This window comes from Pogona vitticeps, chromosome 4 (genome assembly GCF_051106095.1).
Source record: "Pogona vitticeps strain Pit_001003342236 chromosome 4, PviZW2.1, whole genome shotgun sequence".
Lineage (NCBI taxonomy): Eukaryota > Metazoa > Chordata > Lepidosauria > Squamata > Agamidae > Pogona > Pogona vitticeps.
In genome coordinates, this window is record NC_135786.1 from 77,596,316 (window position 1) to 77,609,771 (window position 13,456).

The 13,456-nt window shown below is 40.0% G+C and overlaps 1 protein-coding gene across 4 annotated transcripts in view; it reads right to left on the minus strand.

The window, feature by feature from the left end:
• Positions 1–13,456, minus strand: part of GNG12 (G protein subunit gamma 12) — a 57,195-nt gene that overhangs the window by 36,649 nt on the left and 7,090 nt on the right. For 2 of the 4 annotated variants that reach the window (XM_072997790.2, XM_020795249.3), the window contains exon 2: positions 1,064–1,170. The exons of 1 other annotated variant lie outside the window; for it this stretch is intronic. The gene's annotated coding sequence lies outside the window, so the exon portion shown is untranslated. Of the gene's footprint in view, positions 1–1,063; positions 1,171–6,481; positions 6,547–13,456 lie in introns of all 4 variants that reach the window. One more of the 4 variants, XM_072997791.2, reaches the window with a different exon arrangement.

The window sequence follows — 13,456 nt, forward strand, 5'->3', positions numbered from 1 at the left end:
TATCCCCTGCAGGAGCGTGACATGCCCTTGTGTGAGCGTGACATGCCCACCATGCGGGTGGGCAGGGATCTGTCTCCGTAGCCCAGTTCCAACAAGCCCACAGACCAGCACCAGGCCGTGGGTTGGGGACCCCTGTGCTACACACCCAATCCCTTAAAGTCAATAATGCTGGAATTACTGCAACCTTCATATGACTGTCAATCAATCCAGCAGCAACGAATTGGTCCCTCTCTGCCTTAGATTTTGAAGAGAGCCACCGCCCCTCTACCTAAGAATTTCCCCCCCACTCTAGTTTCAGTCAGGGGTCAGTTATTCAGTCAGTAGTTTAGTTAGTCAATAAGTAGCATGAATCAGTTAAACTCTGTTCATGTAACCAGTCATTATTTTTCTACAATATCCCATTTTATTTATTCATAACTGTGAGTAAACTTGAACTTTTTATTCTTTCTCTTACCAGAATCTCAGAGAGAATTATTGAGACTGTAAATGCCAGTTTATGAGAACAAAAGCAATAAGGGGTGGTCTACTTTAGGGAGCTTTTTTTGCTCTATAAGTCCTTGAACTTATTCCAATGCATAGTTAGAGGTTTTACACTTAATAAATTGCACACCATGCCAAGAAATAGCATGTGCTGATATCGCTTCTCCCCATCCCTTTCATTGCCTCCAACTTACCAGCATTAAATATCCCCTGAATTAAAGGTTTGCTGTTCTCTCTGCAGATGAAGAAAACGACTAAACATAAAAGCATTCTCTATACCTTTCACGGGAGGTACGATGTCATTTAAACTTTAAGTGAGGAAAGAGATGGAAAGCTCCATTAATTTTTAGAAGTGCATATGTAGCCATATGCGGTACTGTGCAAAAACAGAAGTCAGTCTGTACTGTACTGATGTCACATTCAGAATTCTTCACTTAACTATGCTAACATTTCTAAGGAAAGTTTATCTGCAGCCACCAGGTGGCACTGTAAATCTTATTTCTTAAATGAAAGGTTTCGACTAAGTTGCAAGAAACATCAGGCATTGAAAAGGCATCTGTATTATTATTGCTGTTGTTATTACCTGGAAAGGACTGGAACAGTCTAGCTGTTAAATTGCCAGCTAGGGATCAGGTATCTAGTTTTCAATTCCTGTTCTTCCACAAATGTTGTACTTTGCCTTTGCCAAATCTGTAAAACAGCAAAACATGCTCGACTTAGTGGCAATAATGGTAAAAGAAAAGGGTAAAGCAGTTTTTGTGCAGGATGGCTCACACATTCCTACAATAAAAATACAAACTATGAATACTTAAGGCAAATGAACCTGTTAAATTCTTTATATCTGTATGGGCTTGGCCACCCTCAGTGGGACGTGCAAAATCCTGGAAAGTTCTGCCAACAATTCCCACAAAACCCAACTGATACATTATCAGCTGGGGAAAACAATACAGTCCTGACCCCAGAAAATCCACCCAGCCCAATTTAAAGATAAGTGTGGGTAATACTTTTATTAGACCGTTGAAAAAGGCACAGACATGAGGTACCTTTGTACCCTGTACAGGTGTTTGTCAGGTGAACACTACAGATCTAAGGATTGTGTAGAAAAAGCATGAATGTTTGAAAAATCTGGGCCAGATGCGCATACTAAGTTCCTTTGTTAACAGTAAGTTTCCATACCGAGACTGTGGACTTAGATCAGATGTACAGGATTCAGATTCTACCTCCTGGACTGGAATGTTTCCCTCAATCTTGTTAGATAAAGGACTGCCAGTCATTCAGCATTCTCTCCACAGTACTGGGTGACCGGAAGTTCTGTGGTTCTACAGGGATAATGTTAAAGGTCCATGTTAAGTTGCAGATGATGCTCTGGTTGGCTATTCATACTGTTTGTGTTTTTCTTTTTTTAGTGATCTAATAAAGGTACCTTTGCATTTGGATTGCATACAAGGGTCACACAGCTTCCCCCGCCTTTTCTGATTTTAAAAATGTAAATAAAAAAACTTTAACTTTTTAAACATCATAGTAAAACATTTAAAAATCAGCAAACATGAGGTAGGAACAAAAAACGGAAAACATTCGTCTTGCGAAGCGCGGCCATAGGAACATCTGTCTTGCGAGTCATCAACCCCGTTGCCAAAACCATTTGTCTTGCGAGTTTTTTTGTCCTGCGAGGCACCACTGTATTCAGAAGCAGCCTCCCCAACAGTTCTCTCTTCCATTTTGCTACCATGTCCCAGAACCAAAATAAATATTTGAGTCACTCTCATTCTGCAACAAACTGCTTGGAATTCTTTCCCCATTCTCCCTTGATCTGTGAATCTCCTCTCTAAACTGCTTTCTTACATCCTCTATGAAGTTCTGAAAATCATATTCATGTGTCCCCTGACTCCTGGAACTTCATAACCTGAAATCCAGCCCACTTGAGCTTGTGCAGGCACCAGCGCTTGGATCCTGGAAGTCTCCGCATCTGTTTTTTGCAGTCAGTCTCATTTTTAGTGTTAATTTTCCTAATGTTAGTGTTTCATTCCACCTAGTTATGTTTTGTTCTTAATGGATTTCCATCATTTCCAACTCACGCAAAACTTAACCCGGTTTCTGAAATATGTAAGATGTTCAAGAAGTGGCTTATCATTGTCCGTTCCCAACAAATTTCCATGGGCCAGTAGTGATTTGAATCCAGAACTCCTGGTTCAACATTCTATCTACATTGCCTCACAGTTATTTGTTTACTGCTTGCCATTTATGAGCTAACTAAGGGCCTATCTAGACTGGCTATTTTGTTGTAGGCTGGATTGAGCTACAAAAAGTTGGTTGAGGTTGGTGCCATTTGACCTGTCTAAACCTTTGTGTCAATTAAATGTTTCCCTTGATTGTCAGCAGAGGGTTAGGAGAAGTGATTTTTTTACATCTGCTATATCATTGCTAATACAATGAATTACTTGATTAAATTTAAAAATAGTTTTTTCTTTACCTGTCTGTGTACTGCTGATTGAAAAACTGCCCGTAGCCATGGTTTTAATCAGCAATAATACACAGACAGGCAAAGAAAAACATGCTTTTAAATTTAATCAAAGTGATTTATTGCATCAGCAATAAATGATCTACTGGATGCAATAAAAAATTATTTCACTTCCCCTGACCCTCTGTAGACAAATCGGGAAAATGTTCAATTTTTGATATCCTGAAGCAGCTTGTAAGCCACTTCAGGTTACTGGTCTGGAAAATAAAACCAGAAGGAACAGCAAGGCCCCTAGTGTAGGCTATTACAACTGACCACATTCACTAGGAATGGGCTAAACTGGAACCCTCCAAGCTGTACCAAAATAGAAGAACACCCTAATTTTTTTTTAATTAAGCTGGGGCAAATTGGTCCACTCCATCAATGTCCATTATGAAGTTGCTTGGGGAAAAAGAGTGGACCAACCCAACCCATCAGCATACCAAAAAGTGGGACAAATGTCTGTGTGGACAGCCCCGGATTCCCAGGGGCTGCCCCTTTGGGATGGCCTACAAAGGTTATCACTTTAGTATGATATGCACCTCCTAAATACTTCTTATTCTGCAATAGTGCCACTGCGTATATTTTTACTTTTGCACATTCGGTTATGTGCCACCTGCGAACTTCCTCTTTGTCAGCTACTAAAATCCAGTTGTCTAGAAGCACCTAAATGTCAAGGTTCAAGAACTTATACATTTCTGTTCTCAGAGTTCACACACATCTGGAGAATTCACCTTGTAACATATACAGGGCTTGAAAAATCCATTCGTCCACTCATCTGTGACGAGTGAAAAAACGGTGCTTGACGAGCCACAGCTCCCTCCGTACCTCCTTACCCTCAGTCTCTCTCTCTCTCTTTCTCTGATCCTGCAGTCCTCCCCTTCCCCTTCACATTGCAAAAGGAAAAACAGCCCTCTTCTCACGAGAAAAGAGTTCGAGCGGCACATAGATATATAGCTCTGCAGGAGAATGTAGAACAGTCCTATGCTGGAGAATATGGAGATTCCCTGCTCCGAATTTCAACCGAACAACCTGGCTTCTTAAGAGCCTGGGCGCTTTTGCTTTAAGTTTTATTTTTGCTGGAGACATTCAAAATACAAGCTTCATGACCCCACAGGCACACAGATAATAAAGAAACCCAAGTCTGAGGGTACAGTGGTGCCCCGCTAGACTCTTACTCTGTTAAACGATGAAATCGCTTGACGATGCCTTTTTTGCAATCACTATAGCAATCGCAAAATGATGTTTCCTATGGGCTTTTTTCGTTTAACAACGATTAGCTCCCTGCTTCGCGAACCGATTTTTTGCAAGACGATGATTTAAAACAGCTGATTGGCGGTTTCCAGACTTATTTCCGCAAGACAGGGATTGCAAAATGGCCGCCCTATGGAGGATCTTCACTGCACGAGCAGGTATTTCCCCCATTGGAATGGATTAACCTGTTTTCAATGCACTCCAATGGGGTTTTTATTTTCACATGACAACGATTTCGCTGTACAGCGATTTTAACGGAACGCATTATCGTCATCATGCGGGGCACCACTGTATATTTATTTTGGGTTTGTGTGTGTGTGTGTTTAGTCGTTTAGTCGTGTCCGACTCTTCGTGACCCCATGGACCAGAGCACGCCAGGCCCTCCTGTCTTCTACTGCCTCCCGGAGTTGTGTCAGGTTCATGTTGGTTGCTTCGCAGACACTGTCCAGCCATCTCATCCTCGGTCGTCCCCTTCTCCTCTTGCCATCACACCTTCCTAACATCAAGGTTTTTTCCAAGGACTCTTTTCTTCTCATGAGATGGCCAAAGTACTGGAGCCTCAGCTTCAGGATCTGTCCTTCCAGTGAGCACTCAGGGTTGATTTCCTTTAGAACTGATAGGTTTGTTCTCCTTGCAGTCCAGGGGATTCTCAAGAGCCTCCTCCGGCACCACAATTCAAAGGCATCAATTCTTCGGCGGTCTGCTTTCTTTATGGTCCAGCTCTCACTTCCATACATCACGACAGGAAAAACCATAGCTTTGACTATTCGGACTTTTGTTGGCAAGGTGATGTCTCTGCTTTTCAAGATGCTGTCAAGATTTGTCATTGCTTTCCTCCCAAGAAGAAGGCGTCTTTTAATTTCAGGGCTGCTGTCTCCATCTCCAGTGATCATGGAGCCCAGGAAGATAAAATTTGACACTGCCTCCATATCTTCCCCTTCTATTTCCCAGGAGGTGATGGGACCAGTGGCCATGATCTTAGTTTTTTTGATGTTGAGTTTCAGACCGTTTTTTGCACTTTCCTCTTTCACTCTCATTACAAGGTTCTTTAATTCCTCCTCACTTTCTGCCATCAGAGTGGTATCATCTGCATATCGGAGGTTGTTGATATTTCTTCCGGCAATCTTAATTCCAGCTTGGGTTTCTTCCAGTCCAGCCTTCCGCATGATGTATTCTGCATATAAGTTAAATAAGCTGGGGGACAATATACAGCCTTGCCGTACTCCTTTCCCAATTTTGAACCACTCAGTTGTTCCATGACCAGTTCTAACTATTGCTTCCTGTCCCACATATAGGTTTCTCAGGAGACAGATAAAGTGGTCAGGCACTCCCATTTCTTTAAGAACTTGCCATAGTTTGCTGTGGTCCACACAGTCAAAGGCTTTCGCATAGTCAATGAAGCAGAAGTAGATATTTTTCTGGAACTCTCTGGCTTTCTCCATAATCCAGCGCAAGTTAGCAATTTGGTCTCGAGTTCCTCTGCCTCTTCGGAATCCAGCTTGTACTTCTGGGAGTTCTCGGTCCACATACTGCTGAAGCCTACCTTGTAGGATTTTGAGCATAACCTTGCTAGCGTGCGAAATGAGTGCAATTGTACGGTAGTTGGAGCATTCTTTGGCACTGCCTTTCTTTGGGATTGGGATGTAGACTGATCTTTTCCAATCCTCTGGCCACTGTTGAGTTTTCCAAACTTGCTGGCATATTGAATGTAGCACCTTAACAGCATCATCTTTCAAGATTTTAAATAGTTCAACTGGAATGCCATCACCTCCACTGGCCTTGTTGTTAGCCAGGCTTTCTAAGGCCCACTTGACTTCGCTCTCCAGGATGTCTGGCTCAAGGTCAGCAACTACATTGTCTACATTGGGTTTGTACACATTGTTATGTAGAAAGTGCCTAGTTTAAATTTAAATTTAAGTTTAAACATAAATTGCAAGGCTATAGTCCAGTCATGCTGACTGGTGAAATTTTTGACTGTCTGGTGAGACATTCAAAAATTTTTTCAAGCCCTGAACATGTATCTCATACTGTGCTAACTGTAAATCATTCTGGCTAATGCCTGTTTGTTTTGAACACAAAAAGGATTTGGAATGACCCACTCTCCAGACTAAAATATGACCGCCCTCATAACCAGTATCAATTTATATTCACCAGCTTGGCACATCTTGGTAAGTTATGCAATTCAAAGGGTATATGCTTTTCTTTCAAACAAAGCATAGCTGCTCATTAAAAAACGTGGCAAAAGCTTACACAGTTGAGTGTGTTTTCATGTCAAGAAGCCTTTGTTCCAATGTGGCCTTCCTTGACTTTCTCTTCTACAGGATGAAAAATGTTATGTTAAAATAAACAGCCAAAAACAAGCTCTAAAGGAACATCAGCAGAGTACTATTCAAGTCAAAATACCTGAATCTTTTCTAAAGTGTTCTGTCAGAGGAGTCCAGAGAGCCTTACAAAACAATCCTATATGTATCTACATTGAAGAGAGACCCACGTCAAAAGGGCATTACTCTGAGGTAAGTAAATAAAGGACTGTAGTTTCAACTTTCTAATTGCAAATAAACTTCCCTTATGATTAAAAATAAATCTATCTCAAAGTAGTTTATCTTATATTTATTTATATCCTAGGAGCTTGTTTTGATATTTAATGTTACGTATCCACCCACAGCCCTTTCCATGGAAGTGGCCTTTAATACACACAGGCAAAATTGAGCAACTACTTAAAAGTTCTTTCCAGGGTTTCATTTTTGACCAAACTCATAGGATACAAGAGACAAAGTGTTTAGTTTAACACAGGAAAACAAAGGAGGGAGGCAGAGAAGGAAATGAGAAAGCAGAAAACACTGAAATAAAGGTAGGGAAGTGTGATTGTTCTCTTCCTGTCATTGACAGATATTTAATTTTAAGGTGAACTGAAAGCACAGAACATTAGCTAAGACATGTCATTTTGATCCACTATTGCATATATGGATTGGGTCCACAATTAAAATCCAGCAGTCAGCTAATTGTTGATACCATGATAAGCAGAGGTGTGACCAGATAATCCCTCCACTGGGCATTTCACAAATGTAACTGCTGCCTATCCTCATACAGGGCTACATCCAGGTAGCTGGATAAAAAGCACCAAATAAACACAGAGTAAGTGAGGTTGCACCAATATCCTTGGAATAACATTGCATACATTACAATAATCATTCTGACTGCAAGGTCAAATGGTCCTTGACACGTGTTTCTATTCATCTCAAAATTGCTGTGTCCATATCAATGCCATAAAAGACCTCTTGCAACTAGAGATGAAGAGGAAACAGAACAGGGTAAACTACAGTGCCCCCATATGACTCTCCTCCACTGGTAATGGGAGTCTTAATCTTGACTCTAAGTTTGAACATTTGATTATATTTGCTGGAAAACAGCCTAGGAACATCACAGTGTAAACTACCAATGAAGCTTAACATCTGAATGGTACTGAGAGCCGAAGAAAGAATGACACCGTCCACATTTTTTTTTCAGTCTCAGTTGTGTTTCTTCTCATTTGTTGGATGGTAGTCCCATTGATTTTCATTTTTTTTCCTCAACTGAATTTTTTTAAAAAAATATAAAACAGCTTTCCTGTACCTGGTACCCTCCAGATGGACTAAAACAGCTAGGATTCTGACCTGTCATTGCGCTGGACGAGGCACTGAATTTGATTAGAAGTCCAAAACATGTGGAAGACACCTGGAGAAAAGCTGCCATAAATTTTTGAAGTTTATGTTCAGAATAAATATGGCAGATCAGAAGAAGGGCTATAGCTCACGGTTCTGCCTACAGAACCCCCCAAATCCAGCCCCAAAGTGCTCCAAATAAAAGCATCTTGAAAAAGAGGTCTTTATGAGACTCCAGTGAGCCACCACCTGCCAGAACAATAGATTAGATGGATCGGTTGTCTGACTAGATGTATTGCAGACCTCTGTATTTTATGATTTACAGAGATCAGCCAGTGCTAGGGATTTAAATTAGTAAACACTGGCTTTTTCTGCAGCATGTAACTGCAGATTAAAACCAACAAGGAACAAAGAAATCTAAACATCTCCTATTTGGGCTGGGAACTTGGAGGGGAAGGCATTTTGAAATTGCTGGTGTTAAAATACAGATTGAACACTCAAATCTCTTCTTACACCAAGTAAATTGGTCAAATATTTTTCATATTATTCATGTAAAAAAAGATTTGATAGTCCACCATTCTGTTTCAGGTCCGAAATTAAAATTAACAATAAAAATATATGAAAGTCATTTAAACAACTTTAAAAACAGCAGAGCAGGAGAGAGCAGCAACTGCAGCATTAAAACAAATGCTATGGAAACTATCAGCCTCAACTCCAAACCTAGCCTGCAACTCAAATTAAACCAAATCACCATTTTTTTTAACCAAGCCCTAAACATGGCCCTCTTGTTTCCCTCTTCTTTATAAAATGCTACAGGTACATCTGTCTATGTGCATTACGAGGAAAATATGCAGTCAGTTGTTAGTTAATAATATTGGCATAAGAATACTACCTTAAATTCAACATGGCAAAAATATTTTGAATTGATGCACAAAGATTTTTGAGCACCTTAAAATAAAAACTACTAAAGACAGTTAACTTTTAAGGCTGAAATCCTGTACCTGTTTAACTAGAAATTAACCATCTTGTACTCCACGAAGTCTGCTACAAAGTAAACATTTTTCACTGTAAAGCTTTAGAACTATATGTTACTGTACACCTTATAATTTTTTGAGCAAAGTAGACCAGCAGCATTCTTGTAGTTAAGAGACTTGTCTTCTTTTTAATCTCCCAGGCTATCCCAGTGCATTATAAACTTCATGAATTAAGCATGAACTAAAATTAAAAATATGCAAGTTTCAATTGGTTAAAAAAAAGGTAAGTGTAAATCGGATAGTATGGATAGCGTTTCAGACTGTGATCCAGGAGACCTGGGTTCAAATGCCTGCTTGGCCATGGAATCTCACTGCAGAGTAGCTGCACTGGTAAAACAACTTCTTAAATATCTGGCATACCTTGTAAACCCTATCAGAGTTGCTATAAGTCACATGCTACTCGATGGCACATGTACACAAGTTTAAGAGGCAGAACCAAAAGAAAAATAAAATATAAAGAAGACAAGAATGTTGTGGCACCTTAAGACCAACTATTATATTTTAATGTGAGCTTTCATGGACAGGTTCACTTCCTCTCTCACTCTTAGGAAATATAGCATTATATTAAAATATAGCAGTTAGCATTTAAGTTACCAGAGCATTCTTGTATTCTTTTTTTTTAAAATTTTTCTTTTGGTTTGTCTGATACGCTAGCACAGACTTACGTGGCTACTCTTCTAAAACTACAGAAGTCTAAATAATACAACTGTCCTCCTGTTCCTATGGCCGCTACAAAGTATGTGTTTATATATATACAGTCAGACATATTTTACAAACTATTTCAAGGGCACATCAAAGTAATTTAAAAGGAAAAGGGTACAAATAACAGGGATACCCATTGTGGTGTTGTGGGTAAAGTAATGAGCTAGGACTCCAGATACCCGGGTTTGAATCCCCACTCAGCCATGGAAAATCACTGGGGATGTGGAACAGGTAAAATGGGTCCTTAAATATCTCACTTACCTTAGGATTGTTATGTCACTTCCAATTTGAAAGCATAAAACAACCACCACCACCACCACAACCGTATAACTACCATTTGAATAGTAGGAACCAGTCACTTTGAAGCATCAGGATTAGAATCAGGATGTTGCACAAGTGGACATAAAAAGGGTCCAGTCCCCTGCGGCCGGACCATCCACTCACCTTCCGCTGTTGGCGTGAGCTCCGTGCTCCCTTCCTATCGCTCCACAGCTCGCGGTCTGCAAGCCACTCCTGGCAGGAGGTGGGAGGACAAGCCTCGCTGCAAGGTCAAAGAGTGGCTCTCAGACTGCGAGCTCCAGACACTAGGAAGGGAGCACGGTGCTTGCAGCAACAGCAGAAGGTGAGTGAACCGTCTGGCCCCAGGGGGCTGGACCCTCATTATCTCCACCTGTGCAGGGGTATTCATATTCATATACGAATGCCCCCATCTCTAATCAGGATCAATGAATTCACAGTCTATACCAGTGTAGAGTAAGAGGTCAATTTCCCACTTTTCCTGCCAAGGAATAATTTATTTCCACACAGCATTACAAGTACTGTATTTCATCCAACTGCAATTGAAGTAGTAGCCTATATTTATGTTTTAATCCACAAGAACATAATGTTGAGGTGGAAGCCAGTTGTTCTCTATACAATTCTAGATGTGACAATAAAGATCACAGCAAGCACTTGTTTTGGTTTTCCAGTGCTCCCATTTACACAAAACTTGAGAGCAGGAACTAACTCAGATGTGCCACCAAAACCAAAACAAATCAGAACAAAAACATCTTCCAAAGTCTTACATGCCATATTGCAGATGACAGAGCAACTTTAGCTTATCTGCAATAATTTGTTGAAGACCACTTAACAATCTCCATGGCTAAGCATGCATATGATGACGTGGGGATTTCAACACCCAAGTGTGACATGGGCTCATTTAGTTTATTTGCTTTCCTGTAGCACAGAAGAGACTCATTCTTCCAAACAAGTAGAATCACAGGAGAAGGAGCAAGTTAGAATCATAGAATTTAGTTGCCTCACTGCACCATTCACAGAGGGCTAGGTCAATGTGGAATGCAAGATCAACCATAGCCAGTTTCTTTTCTCTTGAGTGCAGCAACTCTCATCTACAAAGTGTAGATCATGAAAAAAGAAGATGGTGAAAAGTTCATTCACTGACATTGTCTGTTTTCTGAGCCTGGGAACACAATGCTCAGGCAACACTGTATCTGAGCCACCTATGTGTTTTCTAAATGCTAGCAAAAAAAAAAAAAAAAAAAAAAAAAAAAAAAAAAAAGCAAGCAAAATTCTACTTTGTTTTCTAAACCAATACTGAAGATAACTTATCCTCTGTTAAAAAAAGCACAATTTTACTTCTGCCTGTATCACAGCAAACAAAACAGGGACAAAACAGCAACTAAAAAGTGCCTAGATTAAATACAGCTAAAAGTGAAAGTAAAACATGTCGCAGTGGAATACCGTAACACTACCAGAAAGGAAGATAAATAAACATGGCATGAAACAAATAATTGTATAAGTCTTCTTTCTGTTGTACAGCTGGTTGGCTGATATTTAAACAACAGCAACCAGGGTTTCTTATCTATAAACTCCATACAATTATTTCACCAAAGCTGCCACCTCCTGCCCTTATGCTCAACTGGATGTTGGAGGCCTCTGTTGAATCTTGGCATAGCCACAAAATTGACAGATCTGGTCAAATTACCACTTCTCCCCAGAATATTATGACATAGGGTTTCTCTGGAGATGAAATGTAGTAACACCTCAGTATGTCATGCCTGTAGAAAGTAAAGAATATGTATGCCAAATAAATTAGAACTCCTCAACAGTGGGCTGTCTTCAAATATTTCTCCGCAACATAATGAAAACAACCATCACAGTGAAGTGAAATAATTATTTTGTTGTTGTCTGGGTGTCAGACTGAAATGCTGCTCATGCTCAAGCTCTACAGGGCCAAAACATTAGTTTCCAACTGATAAACCCAGGAGGCTATCTATAAGTTGAATTATACATATGTATTTAGAAACAATGAGAAACTGCTCAACTGTAAATTAACTGGACAACTCCACAATTTTTAAACACATGACAATCTTGTACACATAATTGTTCAATGTTAATCAGAAGACAGTGGCTCTTATGAATTACCTTTCCACATGGTAATCCCCTTGAAAGGCTGACACGGAAAATATGTGTAGCAAATAATAAGCAAGGTGACCAACTGTACACAGTTCAGAAAAAATTGTTTTCATGGTATTAGTTACTACCAAGTCACATGCATCCTACAGTTTATCCACCAGAAGGAAACAGGAATCAGATTGTGTACTAGTTTGTGTGTAACTAACAGTCTACCTGGAATACTTCTATAGCCAGCACTGTTGGCTTAGGAAGTGATACCCAACGTGCACAAAGTTACCATACTGCAGAAATAATGTAACCTGAATCTGTAGTTATAATTCTAAGCATCATTTCCCGGGATCAAGTTCCACTGAAAACAGTGATGTTTGTCTCTGGGTAAACATGCACTGAATTACAATGTAGATTTGTTTACCTTAGGACTAACTTGTAGCACTGGACTCAACCTGAGTGTCACAATGTATATTTTTACAGGTGATTTCCTCTGCATACTAGTTCAACAGCTGTTATGCATCTACAGGAAAAGTATTTTATAAATATTTTGAAGATATGTGAAGCTGTTTTCATTCAAGTAAGAACAGCAACACAGTTCACACTTATCACTTTACAATTAAGATTTTGAAGAGAATAATGAGCTTAATGATCTGAACTGTAGCCCTCGTTCATTGCATCCAAAGGAACCAATATGTTTCCTTCTCTGGACTGTTTATCCATGACAATCTTTTTCAAAATCTTTACACCAAGTCAGCATACTGGTCTATCAAGCTTTGTTCTGTGTACTCCAACTCTGGACCAACTTTCCAAAATTTCAAGCACAACTTTTTCCCTGCACTGCAATGATTAAAAACCACCAAAAAACACACACCCCCAAACACAAAAACTATAGATGTCAGCAACTGAGATTGCTCTTAAGATGCCTCTTAAAAATGAGTCTCACTACACAAGGAGATCCTGGCTGTGGTGCAATCTCTGGATGCCTAAATTGAACTTCTATACCAGCCATGTCCTTTTCCTTGGAGAAGATGGACTTTAGTCACTGCCATTCACAGATTGGTGACATCCAGATTGCATGGAGCTGCCTATGAAGAGGTTCCAGAAACTTGAGTTTTCATATTCCAAACATGGATGTCACATTAGCTAGAGCTTGTAACATGTAGAGCATGTAGCTCTCATACTGTTCCATCTTCTTTGGATGTCAGTCTTCTGGGTCCAATCTAGAGATTTTCTCCTTTTTTTACAGATAAAGAGTTGTAAGCCTGGTAGACCATGCTGTGGACATGTCTCTCGCAACACCCCTGTTGAGGTAAAGTTTGGGCTTCATAAACAACTGTTGGGTAAATCCACAGCTGAATGATCAATCATATCAGGTGAACATTCAAGAATGATTTTGTATCAACCTAGAAGGAGCTCTTGAATGGAAACAGAAAGCATTCTAT